Source organism: Mycteria americana, chromosome 4 (assembly GCF_035582795.1).
Source record: "Mycteria americana isolate JAX WOST 10 ecotype Jacksonville Zoo and Gardens chromosome 4, USCA_MyAme_1.0, whole genome shotgun sequence".
Classification (NCBI taxonomy): domain Eukaryota; kingdom Metazoa; phylum Chordata; class Aves; order Ciconiiformes; family Ciconiidae; genus Mycteria; species Mycteria americana.
In genome coordinates this window covers 39491-55248 of record NC_134368.1, presented here as the reverse complement: position 1 = coordinate 55248, position 15758 = coordinate 39491, and the positions used below count along the sequence as shown (strand labels likewise).

Sequence of the window (15758 nt, the reverse complement as noted above, 5' to 3'; positions counted from 1 at the left end):
CCGTGAGCTGGAGCGCCTGTTCGCCGGAGCATCCATCGGCCGGACTGCGCTGCCAGCAGGGCTGCAGAGCGGCCGGGCGCAGGCAGGGCTGTCCCCAGCAAGCGGCTCTAAGCAGCAGGGAGGCGAGCGGTCCTTCTGGCAGCGGGGAGCCTGGCCTCTTCCCTCGGGGATTAAATCCACACCCTGTGCCTCTCCCTGCACGGAGGGTGTCTCCTGGTCCTGTTCCTGGGGGTGGAAGTGAGGTGGGGGTGGCCCGGCTCTCCTGGGGCAGCCCCGCTGCGAGGGGACGCGGGCCTGGTGGCCGCACGAGGCAGCACTGTCTCCCTGGTACCTGGCAAAGGGGAGAGGGGCTGGTCGGCTGGAGCTCCCGGGGTGCACGGCCTGGCCCCGCAGGGCCCCTCTGGCAAAACCCTCCCCTGTGTTTTCCCTGTTGGCTGGTTGTAACAAACAGGATAATTTTTTGCCTCCTCTTTTCCCAGTGTCACCTTCTGCGTCATGTGAAGAAGATCCTGCGTGGTTGATCCCACTTGCTGCTCAGGTAATAGCATGTATGGGGCTGGGGGAGCGGGGAGAAACATTTGCAAGTTCAGGGACGCTACAGATACTCCACATGAAACCCAGAGAAAAGGCAAATCTGCTGCCAGTGCAGAAAAGCGGATGAAAAATTGCAGTTAACAGAGCATGCCTTGTTCCCGAATTGGTCCCTTGGCAGTTACAAATGTTTTCCTTTCAGGTAAAAGAATGAACTTTCATCTTACCTTCTTCAGGGTCAAGTGTTTCTCTTCTGGTTGTTCAGACTAATTTTATGGGCAAGTTGGAAAGACCCTTTTTTGTATATGCATAACTAAATTTTTAGTAATATATGGTGTCAGTATAGTTAATTTTTGAGCACCTAGATGCCAGTAGAAATATAATGAATGAAATGTGATGGAAACTGACATTTCAACTTGATTTTTATTCAATTTTTTTTTTCATTAGAGTGTTGTTGGCATGTTGTGCTGTGGGTCAATCCACATTCTGTTCCATGGAGCCTTCAGTCTAGGAATTTTATGTAAAAAAAAAAACAAAACAAAACAGTTTGTCCTTCCCAACAAGGACTAGTCATTCATAGGGTTGAGGTGTAGACTTGGAGAGTCTCTGAAGCCCATGATCAGAATGACAGTGTTGCTGCTCTTTGTCTTCACTTTCGTTAATTTCCCCACTGCTCCATGGTGGTTGGGAGCCCTGAATCATAATTTTTTTTCTCTAACACATTTTTTTTTTTTTCCCCAAGGAGATGCTACATTTAAAAGTTAATGAGTGTCCTGGTTTCGTCTGGGACAGAGTTAATTTTCTTCCTGGTAGCTGGTATAGTGCTGTGTTTTGGATTTTAGTATGAGCATAATGTTGATAACACGCTGATGTTTTAGTTGTTGCTAAGAAATGCTTACACTACTTGAGGACTTTTGAGCTTCCCATGCTCTGCCGGGCACATGAGAAACTGGGAGGGGACACAGCCAAAATAGTTGATCCAAACTGGCCAAAGGGCTATTCCATACCATATGGCGTCATGCTCAGTATAGAAACCGGGGGGAGTTGTCTGGGCATCGGTCGGCGGGTGGTGAGGGGTTGTATCGCTTGTTTTTTTCCTGGGTTTTGTTCCTCTCTTGCTCTCTTGTTGTTTTCCTTCTCATGATAATTCATTCTTATTATTATTTTGTTCCAATGATTAAACTCTTCTTATCTCAGCCCACGAGTTTTCTTACTTTTGCTCCTTGGATTCTTTCCCCCATCCCATGGGGGGGGAGGGTGAGCGAGCTGCTGAGTGGTACTTAATTGCCAACTGAGGCTAAACCACAACAATTAGTTTCCTCGCAAACGTGTCAGTCAACAAACTTGAGTTATGATTATTAAAACCACAAAAATGACACCTGTCTTACAGACCTGGACTACTTCTGAACATGTATTCATCACATGCAAATGTTATTGGGCTACAGATCATCTGCACTTCACGCTTTGACAAGACAGTGTGCTGAGACAGGGATGAGCTCTGAAAGAAAAAAGGTACAAGGTAATGGGGTTTTTGGTCTGTTTTTTTTGTGGGGGATGTGTGTGTGTGGTTTAAAAATAAGAGTGCAATGTTGAGTGGTGGCAGCCTGCAGAGCCCTCTTGCTGCCTGAGCTCTCCTTTTCTTCTCTTTCACTCCTCTTTCATGGCTGTAATTGTAATCTGGACAATTTTAGAAGAGCAGTTAAGTTACTTGCCTGTGTAGATGTGCTGGTAATACCAGGAAGGTAAATGCTTGAAGCAGTAGTGAATAACTTGGCTGCAAGTAGAATTTCCGAAGGGAGAACAACAACAGGAAGCAAATAGCAAGTTACCAAAAAATTTGTGTGGGTCAAACACATTGAAGTTTTATTGCCAAATGTTGTTGGGCAGTATGTTCCAAGTGGTTATTTTTGGTAAAACATGAATTTTCAGGAAGTTCAGGGTTGTGCGTGGCAAAACGTGTCCCTCTGTTTATGTATCCTGCTATGTAAAGGTCCAGCGGCAGGGCTGTTGTTCCCTGCTCTCGATACTGCCACAGTAGTGCTGCGATATTTAGACCCAACAGAGGGCTTTAGGAAGGGAAGGAGAATGCCTGTTTTCTTTGAGGGCTAGGAATGCTGACCCTTTTCTCTGCTGCTTTCCTGTGCATGCGATGAAGCGGTTTTATTTTTCTCCCTTGTTCCTGGTCTAAATAGTTCTGAAGCTGTCGCTGCTGTGGGATTGCAAGCGGTGTTTCTAGGTTTTTGTGGGGTTCTAGTTACGGATCACTTCTACTGTGGCAAAGTGTCAAGATATGGTTTTTGGTGTAAAGCTTCAGAAACTACATCCACTGAAATCAGTGCAGGTGAAACTGATCTTGCATGTGCAGCTGTGCTCGCAGGGATGCTCAGTGGCTCCTCATCAAAACAGCAAGGGGCGTGTGGCCATCTGGAGGGTTGTGCTCTGGGTCTGAGGGTGTGCTGTCTTTTTGCTGTTGGAAGATGGACCAGAGCGAGTGGCTGTGAAATGTCAGGACAGTCAAAAGCTGGGAGGGACCCTAGGCAGGTTTGGTGGCACAACTGCAGTTTGAGAAGGACTTGACCATTTGGAGAAATGGCCTGCAAAAAATAATTCCTTTTTTGCAAGGAGGCAGTTCACAAGGACAGATGGGTTGCTGTGCTCTTTAACAAAAATACTCACCTTGGGATGTATGGGGTGAGGAAGTCTTGACTATATGTAGGCTTTGGAAAATGTACGTAGGTATCTGTGTCTGTCACCTGTGTGTATCTATGAAAGTGGTTCTAGTGAAACCAAAGGTGCCCATGAGTCAAAAAAAGGCATGGTTGTTTAAAAACCGCAAAAGCTCTAGCGGCCTGTGTCATCAACGGTACCAAAGATGATGCAAAATACTTTTTCCTCCGCTCAGTTGTAGTCTTCACCAACCTTCCCAAAAAAAGGAAGCTTTAGATTCCTACCCAGCTTTATGCTAAAGGTTTTTTTTCCTCTCTCAGCAGAACGTCAGCTGCCACCATTTCACCGTGGTCGCCCTTTCTTCTACCAGGAAAGTACAAGACAGATGGAAAGGCTCCGTAGTGGTCTGCAAGTACACGGTATGCCTACGATGTGTGCCTGTGTTTTTCCTAAGGTACTCGTAGCGTGGACTTTAAAGGTAACGTGAAGAATGTGCCAACTCTTCTACAGGTTTTTCTATGAAGTATTTCAACACAAATACTACAAATAGCATAAGGCGTGTTCTGGAGCATGCCGATGCCAAGCTGACTTCCGTCCGTTTCTTTTCTCTTCCTGAAAGCGTAATCTTCTGTTTCTGTGCACTTACTATTAAATGATACTGTGAAAATAATTTTGTACTAAAAGAGGAAAGAAACTGTTGGGAAGAGTTCAGCTGTTCAGAAGAAAGAGCCTTTGTTTTCATGGTAAAAGCTTTCTGCTTTTTCAGTCAGTAAGTTTTTAAAATATCTTCTAGCAGTACTTGAAGAACCTTGCTGCGATCCTAGTGTCTGTACTAAAAGCCGTCAAGGTCAAAGAAGAGACGTGGACAAAACAGGACAAATGGGCGTTGCTTCCGCATGTTTTCCAGGCTTTCCCAAGAAGCATTAGCAGCCTTGTAAGTATCGCCAGTGAGTCCTGATGTGGTTTTGGTGAGTTACTGCTTCAATAGGGTCCTTTTTCGTGAAGCTACAATGTGTAATTTTTGACTTCAGTTGGAAAGAGATTTTCCCGAATGGAAATCCTTCTCATGCAAAGAAGTTGCATTTGATGAACTTCCCATCGGAGCGGCTGTACGTGCCAGTAGAAGTCATCAGCAACAAGACTTTTCACTCTTTAAAAAAAAAGTCAATTTCCTTCCAGGGGCCCAAGCCCAGCACATCTTCCAAAAGTTGATGGCATCGCTGGTCTTTGGTTCTCAGTTGTAACAGCTGAGATATGATAAAAAGGCATTCCTCCACATGCTTCAGTACAGCCAAAAGCATTAGCAAATCTGCCAGTCCCTTTTAGTAGCCTGATGTATTGCAGCACTGGGGATTTGATTTCTGCGTGTCCGTCCGTGTTGTCGTGTCGTGTGTCGTCGTCGTGGTGTGTGTCCGTCCTCCGTGTCCCCCCCCCCCCCCCCCCCATGAAACCATCTGGGGGATCTCTTATCTCACTGACTTTTCTATCATAACTGAAACTTTAAACAGAAGCTAAAATTGTGTCATTTACAAAGTGACTGGCACTGTTTAAACTGTAACTGCCCAATAGCTGTGGCATACAACTCATGAGGTGTATTTCAGCAGTTGGGTATTTGTTCTCCATGTTCAGAGAGAGAGGCAACTGAATGTTATGGGTTTTTCCCCAATATTTTGACGGCATGCTCTGCAGTACTTTATTTCTGCCTCTCTTTCTGTGGCGCATTTCCCCAGCGCTTCAGTAGCGTCTCTCTTGGGCAGCGCAGCTGGGCAGATGTCCCTCCTAGTTACATAGCACACGGCCCCCCCCAGTCCCATTATAACCGTGCATTTTGGAGATAGATGATTTAATGGTATCCCAGCTGTGCAAGTTAAATGAATGCAAAAGGAAACTCAAATGCTTTTATAGTGTAAGTATTGTTGTTGGATGTATATAAACATACGCCTACCTTTTTAGTGTAGAGTGAATTACTGAGATTTGTTCTTTATTTTCCATGTTACTCTTTAAAGTTTTACACTTCCCTTTCAGCTTTCTTGACCGAGCAAGCAAGACATGCAGCAGCAGCGCAAGGGCTGTAGCCGCTGTGGTGGATCCGTAAGCGTAGGTTCTGACGACGGTCCGACCTTGTCCTGCAGCCTCACAGGGTTGTCTCCCTGCAGCAGTGCTGGAAGGAAGGGATGAGACATTTTCCAAGGGCAGCAAGAGCGTTCACTTTTAGGTGAAGAAGGTGTTGAAAATCCTCTCATTGGGTCTTAATAGTGATTTGAAGCGTTGCAGTCACTGTAGCTGTTAACGCATGCGCTGTATCTCGAGCGGAGCTGTTTCCCTAGAATCCTCCTTTAGCTCAACTGCTCTCCTATCCCTTATTCTGACTGAATCCCTGTACTTTCTGCTGTGCTGTTTTTTTCATGTGCTGAAATGGAATTTGGGGTTTTTGTTTTTCAGATGTCTTGCTGTAAGTGTCTGGTGGTGCTCCTTAGGTCCCCCTGGCCAGGTTTCCCTGCTGGTCGTTAGGCATGCTGAGGGTCAGGGGCCAGCCCTGTACCTGGAGGCTCCTGGCTCTGTCTCCGGCGGGTGCCCCGCAGGTGCAGCAGCGAGGGCTGTCTGGTGGGGAGAGCCCGGGGCCGAGAGGGACCGGGGTCGTTTGTTGCCCTGGGGAGCCCTTAGCAGTGCGGGAACAGAGGGGGAAGATGGTGGAGCAGAGGCCGAGCAAGAGACGTGGCACCGTCATCGGGCACACTCCCCTGTGCCATGGGGTGGCTGCCAGGCCGCGGGACAGGGGCTGGGGGGGCTGCAAGCATCTGGGGGGCTGCCCCCCCTTTATTTTTCTAGCGGAGCTCCCCTTTTTTGGTGGGGCATGTACATATGTAAAGGGCCTGATTAAAGTAAGGAGCTGGCACTTGGGGCAGTTTCCCTTGTTTTGTTTGTCTTTTGGGGGTGACTAAGAAGGGGGGAGGTGGGGGAGTGATGATGTCATTTGGGGCACCCCCGTGTCACTGGGGGGGACGATGATGATGTGGCAAAGGAGCAGGTTGAGTGAGGGGATGGGGGGGGTCACGGGACAGGTCACCCCCCCCCCCGCCCCCGAAAGGGCAGTGAGAGCCCCAAAATGCCTCAGAATTTGTGGGGGAGGGATTAAATAATTAAATACTAAATATGGGTGTAGGGATTGAAGTAGAGAAAAATCTCTCTTTTATATCTATATTGAAAAATTTTATTTATATGTAAAAAGATTTTAGAAGAAACCCCTTTGTCTACTCTATTATATAAAGGATTTTAGAATATGAATAACTCTAAATAGAGATACACAGGGTGATAAAATAGAAAAATAACTCATATATATGAATTAAAGGAGTTTAAAATGCATAAGAAGATGATGTATGTGAAGAAAGTTTAAATGGCAACAAGACCGACAGAGCTCTCCCCAGCTGCGGTACCGACTGGTGGTCACCGGGTGGCAGCAGCGAGCACACACATGCATGCAAAAAAAGCGCGCCACCGCGCATGCGCGGCTCCCCAGCTGCAGTACCGACCTTGTTCCACTGAGCGGCAGTAGCGAGCAAGGGAAAATGCACCAGTGCGCATGTGCCGAGCCGCAACAGCAGTACCCCCCTCTGTCTACGGGGCGGCAGGAGTGAGCACAAAAAAGCACCAGCGTGCATGCGTGGCTCCTAGGCTGCAGTACCGGCTTTTGGTCACTGGGCGGTAGCAGCGAGCACAAAACAAATGCTTCACTGCGCATGCGCGACCCCACCATCTGCAGTACCGACGTTTGTCCACAGGGCGGCAGCAGCGAGGTCGGTCGAAGGCACCATTGCACATGCGCAGCCCCCCAGCTGCAGTACCGACCACCCGAAAATGAGCTGCTGCGCATGCGCAGCTACACAGCTGCAGTACCGAGTTTTCGTCACTGGGCGACAGCAGCGAGCACAAAACAAATGCGCCACCGTGCATGCGCGGCTCCCCAGCTGCAGTACCGACCTTTGTCCACCGGGATGCAGCAGCGAGCACAAAAAGACCCAACACGCATGTGCTTATCCCCATCTGCAGTACCGACCCTGTTGCAATGAGCAACAGCAGCGAGCACTTTAAAATGTGCCACTGCGCAAGCGCGGCTCCACATCTGCAGTACCGACTTTTGTCCACAGGGCGGCAGCGGCGAGCACAAAAAAGCGCCATCGCTCATGCGCAGCTCCCCAGCTGCAGTACCGACTCCTGACCAGCCGGCGGCAGCAGCGAGCACATGAAAGTGCACCACCGCGCATGCGCAGCTCCCTAGCTGCAGTACCGACTTTTGTCCACAGGGCGGCAGCGGAGAGCACAATGAAGTGCCATCACGCATGCGCAGCTCCCGGCTGCAGTACCGACTTCTGACCAGCGGGCGGCAGCAGCGAGCACATGAAAATGCGCCACTGCGCATGTGCGGCTCCCCAGCTGCAGTACCGGATTTTCTCCACAGGGCGGCAGCACCGAGCACTCGAAAGTGCACCACTGCGCGTGCGCGGCTCCCGGGCTGCAGTACCGACCTTTGTCCATCGGGCGGCAGCAGCGAGAACAAAATTGTGCCAGTGCGCATGCGCCGCTCCCTAGCTGCAGTACCGACTTTTGTCCACACGGTGGCAGCAGCCAGCTCGGGAAAATGCCACTGTTTATGCGCGGCTCCCCAGCTGAAATACTGCATTTTGTCCACCGGGAGGCAGCAGCGAACACACACAAAAAATTGCAGTACTGCGCATGCGCGGCTCCCCAGCTGCAGTACCAACTTTGATCCACTGAGAGGCAGCAGCGAGCACTTGAAAATGCGCCACCGCGCATGCGCGGCTCCCCCCCCTCCCCCCCCGCCGTGGTACCGACGTTTGGTCGTCGGGCGGGTCGGAAGCCGGAACTGCAGCTTGGCACCGCACATGTGTGTGCGCACACAAGCGGAGCTGTAATCCCGGAGGGAAGTCCTCGCATCCGGCTCTGCTCTCACACGCTGGCGGTCATCAGCAAGTAAAAATTCTGGGCTTGGCTTTGGCATTGTCCTCTAAGGGAAAACTCTGGGTCTGGATGTCGGTTGCTTATTTGCTGTGGAGTATTTGTGTTTTTCAGCAATCGTTCCAAATAGAACTGGGTGGGTGGGGCAGGGCAGAGTAAGGGTCTTTGCAGCGACCTGGGAAGTAAAGTCTTGAACGTAGAAAAGCTTAAAGCATTTGCTGTACAGGAGGTTTCTCTGTACCCACTACATCTTATACTGCTTATTAGCAGTGACTGATGTTTGTAGGAGTACCGTGTGGAAGTGTGAACGTTCATTAGTGAACTAAAATTGCTTTGGTTCTGTGTAGAAAGCAGAGGAACTACAAAACAACACCCCCCCCCCCTATTTTTTTTTTTGTTAAACATACCGTGTTTGCAGGGCCTTAGCTTTCTATTGCCAGACTGGCAAAGCTTCCCAAGCTCTGTTCCCCCGCAGTCACCACAAGGCTCCAATAGTTGCCAGGATGGTGAGTTAGTTTTGGGCTTCTAGCCCTCCATTCCGCCATTGTTTTAGTCAGATCCTGCATTCCGCTCAGCTAAAGACTCACGAGAATCGCTTAACATTTGCATTTGGAAGTCATGCTTCAAACAATGAATTTTCAACAACATTTTTTTTTGACACTAGTCAATGAACTCCTGTAATACTGGAGCAAAATGACATTTTTAGTGGTTGTTGAATCTCAGAGTGATAACATAGGCATCCCTGTTTGAGCCCTTACCGCAACCACTGCAATGTTTGTTTACACCCTGCTCGGTTCTTTTGTAAAGGCGTGTAGCTATGGGAGGTGCGTTATTGCCAAGGTGCTACGGCGCCGATGCTCTGGCTGTTGGCAGGAATGGGCAAAGCGGAAGGCTCTGTGGCTAGGGGAGAATGGCGTGGACGTGCTGCTGCTCTCTCTGTTGCACCAGAATTTCGATGGCTGGGTTGGGCTGCTAAATCGATGGAACGACTGGAAGAAACTTCAGAAAAGTGAGTACTCTACTATCTTTATCTTTTAAAGCAGTCTTTCTACAGACCCCTGTCCATGGCTTAGCTATTTGATTGGCGTGAAACAGACCCAGAATTTTGCTTTAAGCAGTGTTCTGATTCGCCGAAATTCCCCGTAGGTAGAGAGCAAGAATTACAAATGTTGCTTGGTGGTTGAAGTTCTCGGGGTTTCTGTGAAAGCTAACGTGCCAGAATGAATAGGAAGCAGCCTGAATTCCAGTAGAGATACTGTATAAAAGGTCCTTTTCTTGACAGGAAGAGAGCTTCACGAAACGTCGGCACCGTTTGCCGTAGGGCCTCCGACATAGTTGTTCAGTCATCGTGGGCTTTGTGCCATTCCCGCAGGCACAATCTTGAACAAATTTTGTACGGCAGCCGGTATCTTAGCTGACTTTCTGTCTCGCGCTTGGTTGCTTGTACCTGCTCAAAACTTACTGTAGTGTCAGATGAACCCACAGGAAAATGTCCTCAACTCGTGCTGGTAGGGCAAGCCCGCTGCAGTTGATAAAACCGGAAAATAGCACGATGTTTTGAAGAATTTGCCTTGCGAGGACAAGGGCTGTCTCCTGGTAGGCAGCTGAATTCTGTGACTGATTCCGCTGCTCCGCCCGGGCACTTGAAGGAGGCAGTCCCTAGGCCAACGCAATCTAAAATGGGGGTCGTTTGGGGGTTTTTAATCATTTCTTAGGGATATGAGGCTTGTCTGGGTGTTTAGCTTGTCCTGTTCTTTCTATTCCTAATTCTGAACCCACTGACGGGCATAAAAGAACGGTCGTGTTGTAGTCTGACGGTGTCGTCTACCAGGAGCTGGTGGAAGGCCAGGGCTTACGTAAAACTGATAAGGAGGATTGAGGCTGGAAAGCGGAACGTCTAAACAAGAATTACTGTCCTTGGGAGAGAAGCACATCCTGAAGAACCAGGTAAGCTAACGGAAATGTTTTGGGAACCATCCGAAACAACTAGTAGGAGTGTGATAAGAAGCACCCTCCCGCAAAGTATCCTCCTTATAATACTAAAAGTCACACCCCTCGAGCTGGAGACACCAGCCCAAGCAGAGAGCCCTCACCTCTGAGCGTGCGCAGCGTGTTAAAGTAGCGCTGTAGCTTGAAGTTGAAATAAGAGAAATGTAGACCAATAGAAAACTGCTTTGTGTAATTACTTATGCATATGCATAGCTAGACTGTATCAATGCTGTAGTTGTATGAGCGAACTTTGTGCTAGCTCTGTGGAGCTACCGCCTAGCGCCCGTCTCTGCGCAGACATGCCATAAAAATACCTCTGCCCTGTGTGTATATTGGCGTCCCGCACACCGGGTAAACGACCTCACGCTTGTGGGATAACAGTTTTGACAGCCCAGATGGGACCGAGCTGACAGCCTCGCCCGCCTCGTCTTGCCGCATCCGACAGGGAGAAGAGGCCTGAGCGGACTCCAGCGCGCACCGACCTGTTGCCTGGGGACTCCTTCAGCTCCTCTCCTGCGGTCGGGCGGGAAGTGCCAAAACGGTGCAATGTTCCTGACAAGAGGTATTTTTTGGGGCTAGGAGAAAAGGGGGTAGGGGCAAGATGTCTCGGGAAGCAGGCGGCCTCTGTTCTGTTCTGGGCTCTGCATAAGACGCACCAGGAAAGACACGTGGCAGTAGCATAGTTCTGTTTGTTTCTACACGCTGTCCTGTTCTGAGTAACGAAGGGAGACGTCCCTCGTTCTGGTTTGTATAGAAATACTGGGTTTTTCGGTACCGGTATGGGTGCTGCTGCTTCCCAGGAGGCAGCCCTTTGCTCTCCTCTAGGATGCATCCTGAAGCATTGCAATAAATTTGGGGGGGATCCCATGACTAAAAATCAGCTAAAACGATATTGTAATCAACGGTGGGCACAATATCCATGGGAAGATGGTGAGAAATGGCCTGAGAATGGATCCTTGAAATATAACACTATATCGGAATTAATGTTGTGTTGTCGGGGAACTGAAAAATGGGATGAAATGCCTTCTGTGGATATGTTTTTTTCGTTAAGGCGCGATTGGGATATTAGGAAGAAAGGTGGTTTAGTGGATTCTAAACATCAGATTGGAATATATGTGTTAAAAGAGAAGAAGGGAAAACCTCGTTGTATTGAATGGGAAAATTCAGAAGAGGATATTCAGCTGTTGGTAGCTCCCCCCAAACAGCCCAAATCTAATAGCTCAAGTGGTAATGGAGTTGTGAGTGCTATCTCTAAAAGAACAAGGGGACAGAAACCCATAGTTTGAGCTGCCCTCAGACAGGCTGTAGGGCCTGAAGGAACACCGGTATCTGTACACGTACCTTTTACTGCTTGTGATTTATTAAACTGCAAACAGGCAGTTGGATCCTATCGAAACAATCCAGAAAGAATGTATAGTACTATTAATCACAACTCCTAGTCCTAACCGGGGAGATGTACAGGCTCTCCTAGAATATTTGTTTCCCACTGAGGAGAGAACAATTTTAGAGAAGGCTAGAGAGGGACTGATCCAACAAGGCAGGGGGGTGCCTAATACCGATATGTACCTCCCGAAAGAGGATCCGGAGTGGGATCCAAACACAAGTGTGAGGGATTAGAGAGGGTAAAGGAATATCAGAAGTTAATTTTGTATGGGATTCAACACGGAGTGCAAAAGCCCAAGAATTTATGTAAACTATCTGAAGTAAGGCAGGGGCATAAGGAAACCCCGTCAGCCTTCTCTGAGAGATTGTGTGAAGTAGCTCGAAAATGGACAGATCTGGATCCGTAAGGTGATAGCAATTCAAAGTTATTTAACACGCTGTTTATTGGTCAAGCAGCAGCAGCAGATATAAGAAAGAGATGACAAAAGGTAGAGGGCGAGGATGGCATGACAATCTCACAGTTCTTCTCAATGGCATATAAGGTACGTAATAATCGGGAGGAAATAGAAGAGAAGGAGAAGTGGGGACGAGTAACGCTGCAAGCTTCTTTGTTGGCTGCCTTGAGGGAAGACCAGGAAAAAGGGAGAGAAAATACAGGAGGTGAATTTTGTGGGTGAGGAAGGGACTGTAGAAATAATAGTAGAAATGGTTATGACATTCCCCTGGGAATGAATCGGCGTGCAAATTGTAAGCAAGGGGGCGGTTGGAAAAAAATTGTCCATGCCGTCTGAGTAATGGGGAAAGAGAGACAGAAGAAGCCGTTGGAGTCATGATGGAGATTGGGTTGGACTGAAGGGGGCCGGAGGAATCTCTTAAAATTTCCCCAGACGATCCTCTGGTTCCAGTCAATCTGGGGAATGAAAGAAGAGATTTTTTATTTTTCATTGATAGTGGAGCCACACATGCTGTAGTAAGTAGTTGTAGGGGACCCTTAAGTAGAAGTAAAATAAGCGTTGTTGGTGCAAGAGGGAAGAAGACTTTAAGGCTGTTTTTACAACCTATGGAATGTTCCATTGGAAACACTAAATTAACTCCTGAATTCCTTTATATGCCAGAACGCCCCCTACCATTGCTTGGGTGGGATTTACTTGTAAACTGAATGCACGGCTAAGTTCTCCTGAAGACTCTGTTCAGTTGACTCTGTTCAGCTCGCAGGGGACCTCTCCTCTTTGTGGTGGATGCCAGCCTGAACGGGACCTCGCCTGTTTTGGGCACACGGATGGCGGGCGCTGTCGCCAAAAGGCAAAGCAGGGTCATAGCAGAGTTTTCCATTTCTGGGGATGGGCTCAGCCATCCCCTGCACAAATTTCTCATACATAGCAATGGGGAAGGTAGCTTTCTTCTGTTTTCTTGAAGAACAAGAGGATGATGGAGCACGTTACAAGAACATGATGTTTTTCTCTTCCTTTGGCAGTACAGGCACCCAAGGCCAGCCTGCATTCAAGGAACAGCACGAGGATATCTGTGTCGACTGTCAGCAGAGGAAGGAAGCTTCTTTTGGAGGCTGAGGCGATGAAGCAGAGTCCTTAATTGTTCTGTTTGATTTTCAGCATGGGTGCGGGGAGGGCCTGGGACATGCAAAACGTGGTCCCGGACAGGGGAGCTGTCTATTACATGGGAGGCTGTGAGCGCTATCATGGACACCACTGGACCGGCATCCTGTAAGGATGCTTTCACATGTTCTCTTGTTTAGAGGCCAACCTCGGCTTTGGGCTGTAAACTAAAGTCTGCCAGGCCGGTGCCAGCTTGGCGGCAGCATCTGCCCGTGGCAGCGCCAGCTTGGTGGTGGTGTGTGCCCATGCCTGTGCCAGGTTGCTGGCTGTGTCTGGCTTGTGAGGCTTGGGGTAATTGGCCCCCTGTTCCCCATGGGCTCCAGCTGTGGCCTGGGGCAGCACAGGTGGGACCCATGAGGTGAGGATGGGGCTGGGCTCAGGGTTTAAAAAGGGCTGAGGATGGGGCTGGCCCTGCTGTGCCAAGGTGGCTGACTAGGCATGCCTGCCTGTGGGAGCTGGTTGAGGAGTGAAATGAAGGGGCTTGCGCAGGCAGCTGCCTCCAGCAAGAAACAGCTGGTCCCCACAGCTGGGAAGGATCCCTCCCAGCCATCCCTGACAGAGCGCACCACCGGCACGTGGTGCTGGGAGCTCGGTGCCCCCATCGGCCGCACGCGTGAGCCACCGTGTCTCTGGGAAGCCTTTTGGGAGAGGAGCATCGAGGCACCTGGGTGGGCGAGGCAGCTGGCACTGTGGAGGAGGAAGGGGCAGAGGCTGAGAGAGAAGCCTCGGGGCGCTGAAGGTCTCCCAGCGGTGTCAGGAGCTGTGGTGAGTCGCGCATCCCTCGCGTGTGTCCAGGCCTCTCTCTGCTATGCTTCTCCAGACCTCTGCCTGCCTCCTTACCTGTACCTGCCTCTGTCTCCCTTTCAGGCTGTTTGGCTCCCCAAAGCTTTTTGCCCGTCTGCTAGCACTGCCCTCCACACTGTCACCTTCTACATTTCCTTTCTATGCCTCTCCCTTTCCAGCTCCCCACCTGCTATTATTTCACTCTTCCCACACTGCCTTCTTCCGCATTGCTGGGGAAAATGGCATTTCTAGGTCTCCCTCTACGCAGTGACCCGTCTCTCTTTTCAGTGACTCCCTCTGCTCTGCACCCTGTCTACTTTTTTCTAGGTAACTGTCCCTATTTTTCATTTTTTTACTCTCATAATTCTTCTCTCTTTGAAATTTTGTTTCTAGGTGTACTCTTATCTTGTTTTCTGTCTCTCTTTTTTTATTTTTTCCTGTGTCCTGTTGCTTTCAAAATTTTCATTCTGTGTCTACTTTTGTCAAGATGTCTCTCCCTGTTTAATTGTTTCCTGTCTGTCCTGTACCCCGTTGCTTTTAAATTGTCTTTCCTTGTCTATCTTTATCCAGTTTGCTGTCCTCATTTTTTAATTCATTCTAGTCTGTCCTGTATCCAGTCGCTCTTTAAATTTTCTTTCTATGTCTCCGTCTACTTAGTTTTTTTTTATTTTTTTATTTTTTTCTCTCTTAATGTCTTCTGAATTGAAAAAGCTTTTGAATTTTTGTTTCTGTGTTCACTTCTATGTATTTTTTTCTCTCTTGTTTATTTTTTCTTATCTGTGCTGTATATTGTGACTTTTAAAATTTTTTCTGTCTACTTTTACCCAGATGTCTAACCCTATTTTTTTTATTATTTCCAGACTTTCCTGTGTCACGTTGCTTTTGACTTTTTTTCTATGTCTACTTGTATCCAGTTCACTGTCTGTATTTTGTATTTCATACTAGTCTGTGCCATAGCCTGTGTCCTGGTTTTGACTGGGATAGAGTTAATTTTCTTCCTAGTAGCTGGTATAGTGCTGTGTTTTGGATTTTAGGATGAGAATAATGTTGATAACACGCTGATGTTTTGGCTGTTGCTAAGCATTGTTTACACTGGTCAAGGACTTTTTCAGCTTCCCATGCTCTGGCAGGTGCACAAGAAATGGGAGGGGGCACAGCCAGGATAGTTGATCCAAACTGACCAAGGGGCTATTCCATACCATATGATGTCATGCCCAGTATATAAGCTGGGGGGAGTTGGCCGGGGGGGTAGGGGTCGCTGCTGGGGGACTGGCTGGGCATCGGTTGGCGGGTGGTGAGCGGTTGTATCTTTTTTGTTTACCCTCCCTTGGGTTTTGTTCCTCTCTCTCTCTCTCTCTCTCTGTTGTTGTTTTCCTCCTCATTACAATTCATTATTACTATTACTATTATTTTGTTCCAATTATTAAACTGTTCTTATCTCAACCCACGAGTTTTCTTGTGCTCTTCCGATTCTCTCCCCCATCCCACCGGGGGTGAGTGAGCGAGTGGCTGGGTGGTGCTTAGCTGCCGGCTGGGGCTAAACCATGACGCCCTGTCACTTTTTAAATTTTGTTTCTGTGTCTTTGGTTATTTAGTTTGCTGTCCCTATATTTTATTGTTTTCTTCCTTTAAGGCCTTTGTTTTTCAAATTTTTTCTATGCCTACTTTTATCTACTTTGCTATCCCTATTTTGAAATTTTTTCTCCTCTGCCTTGGACCCTTTTGCTTTTTCAATTTTCTTTCTATGTCAACTTTTATCAAGCTGTCTGTCCCTGTTTTTTTAATTCTGTCTGTTTTGTCACATACCCTGTTGCTGCT

General features: G+C 48.3%; 2 long non-coding RNA genes across 4 annotated transcripts in view; both read left to right on the top strand.

Annotated features, from left to right (window-relative positions):
* The first annotated feature begins 1248 nt into the window (after positions 1–1248).
* On the top strand, positions 1249–5684 carry LOC142408772 (uncharacterized). 3 transcript variants are annotated; one of them, XR_012775418.1, is made up of 4 exons: positions 1249–1347; positions 1922–2043; positions 3519–3617; positions 5224–5684. It is a non-coding gene; the product is annotated as an uncharacterized LOC142408772 (long non-coding RNA). The 3 variants fall into 3 exon arrangements; XR_012775417.1 differs by lacking the exon at positions 1249–1347 and adding an exon at positions 4106–4132 and having other exon boundaries at positions 1600–2043; XR_012775416.1 differs by lacking the exon at positions 1249–1347 and having other exon boundaries at positions 1600–2043.
* A 2368-nt stretch (positions 5685–8052) lies between these two features.
* The window catches only part of LOC142408773 (uncharacterized), a 29266-nt gene continuing 21560 nt past the window's right edge, over positions 8053–15758 (top strand). Inside the window, exon 1 of the long non-coding RNA XR_012775419.1 lies at positions 8053–8187. This is a non-coding gene — a long non-coding RNA (uncharacterized LOC142408773). The remainder of the gene's footprint in view (positions 8188–15758) is intronic.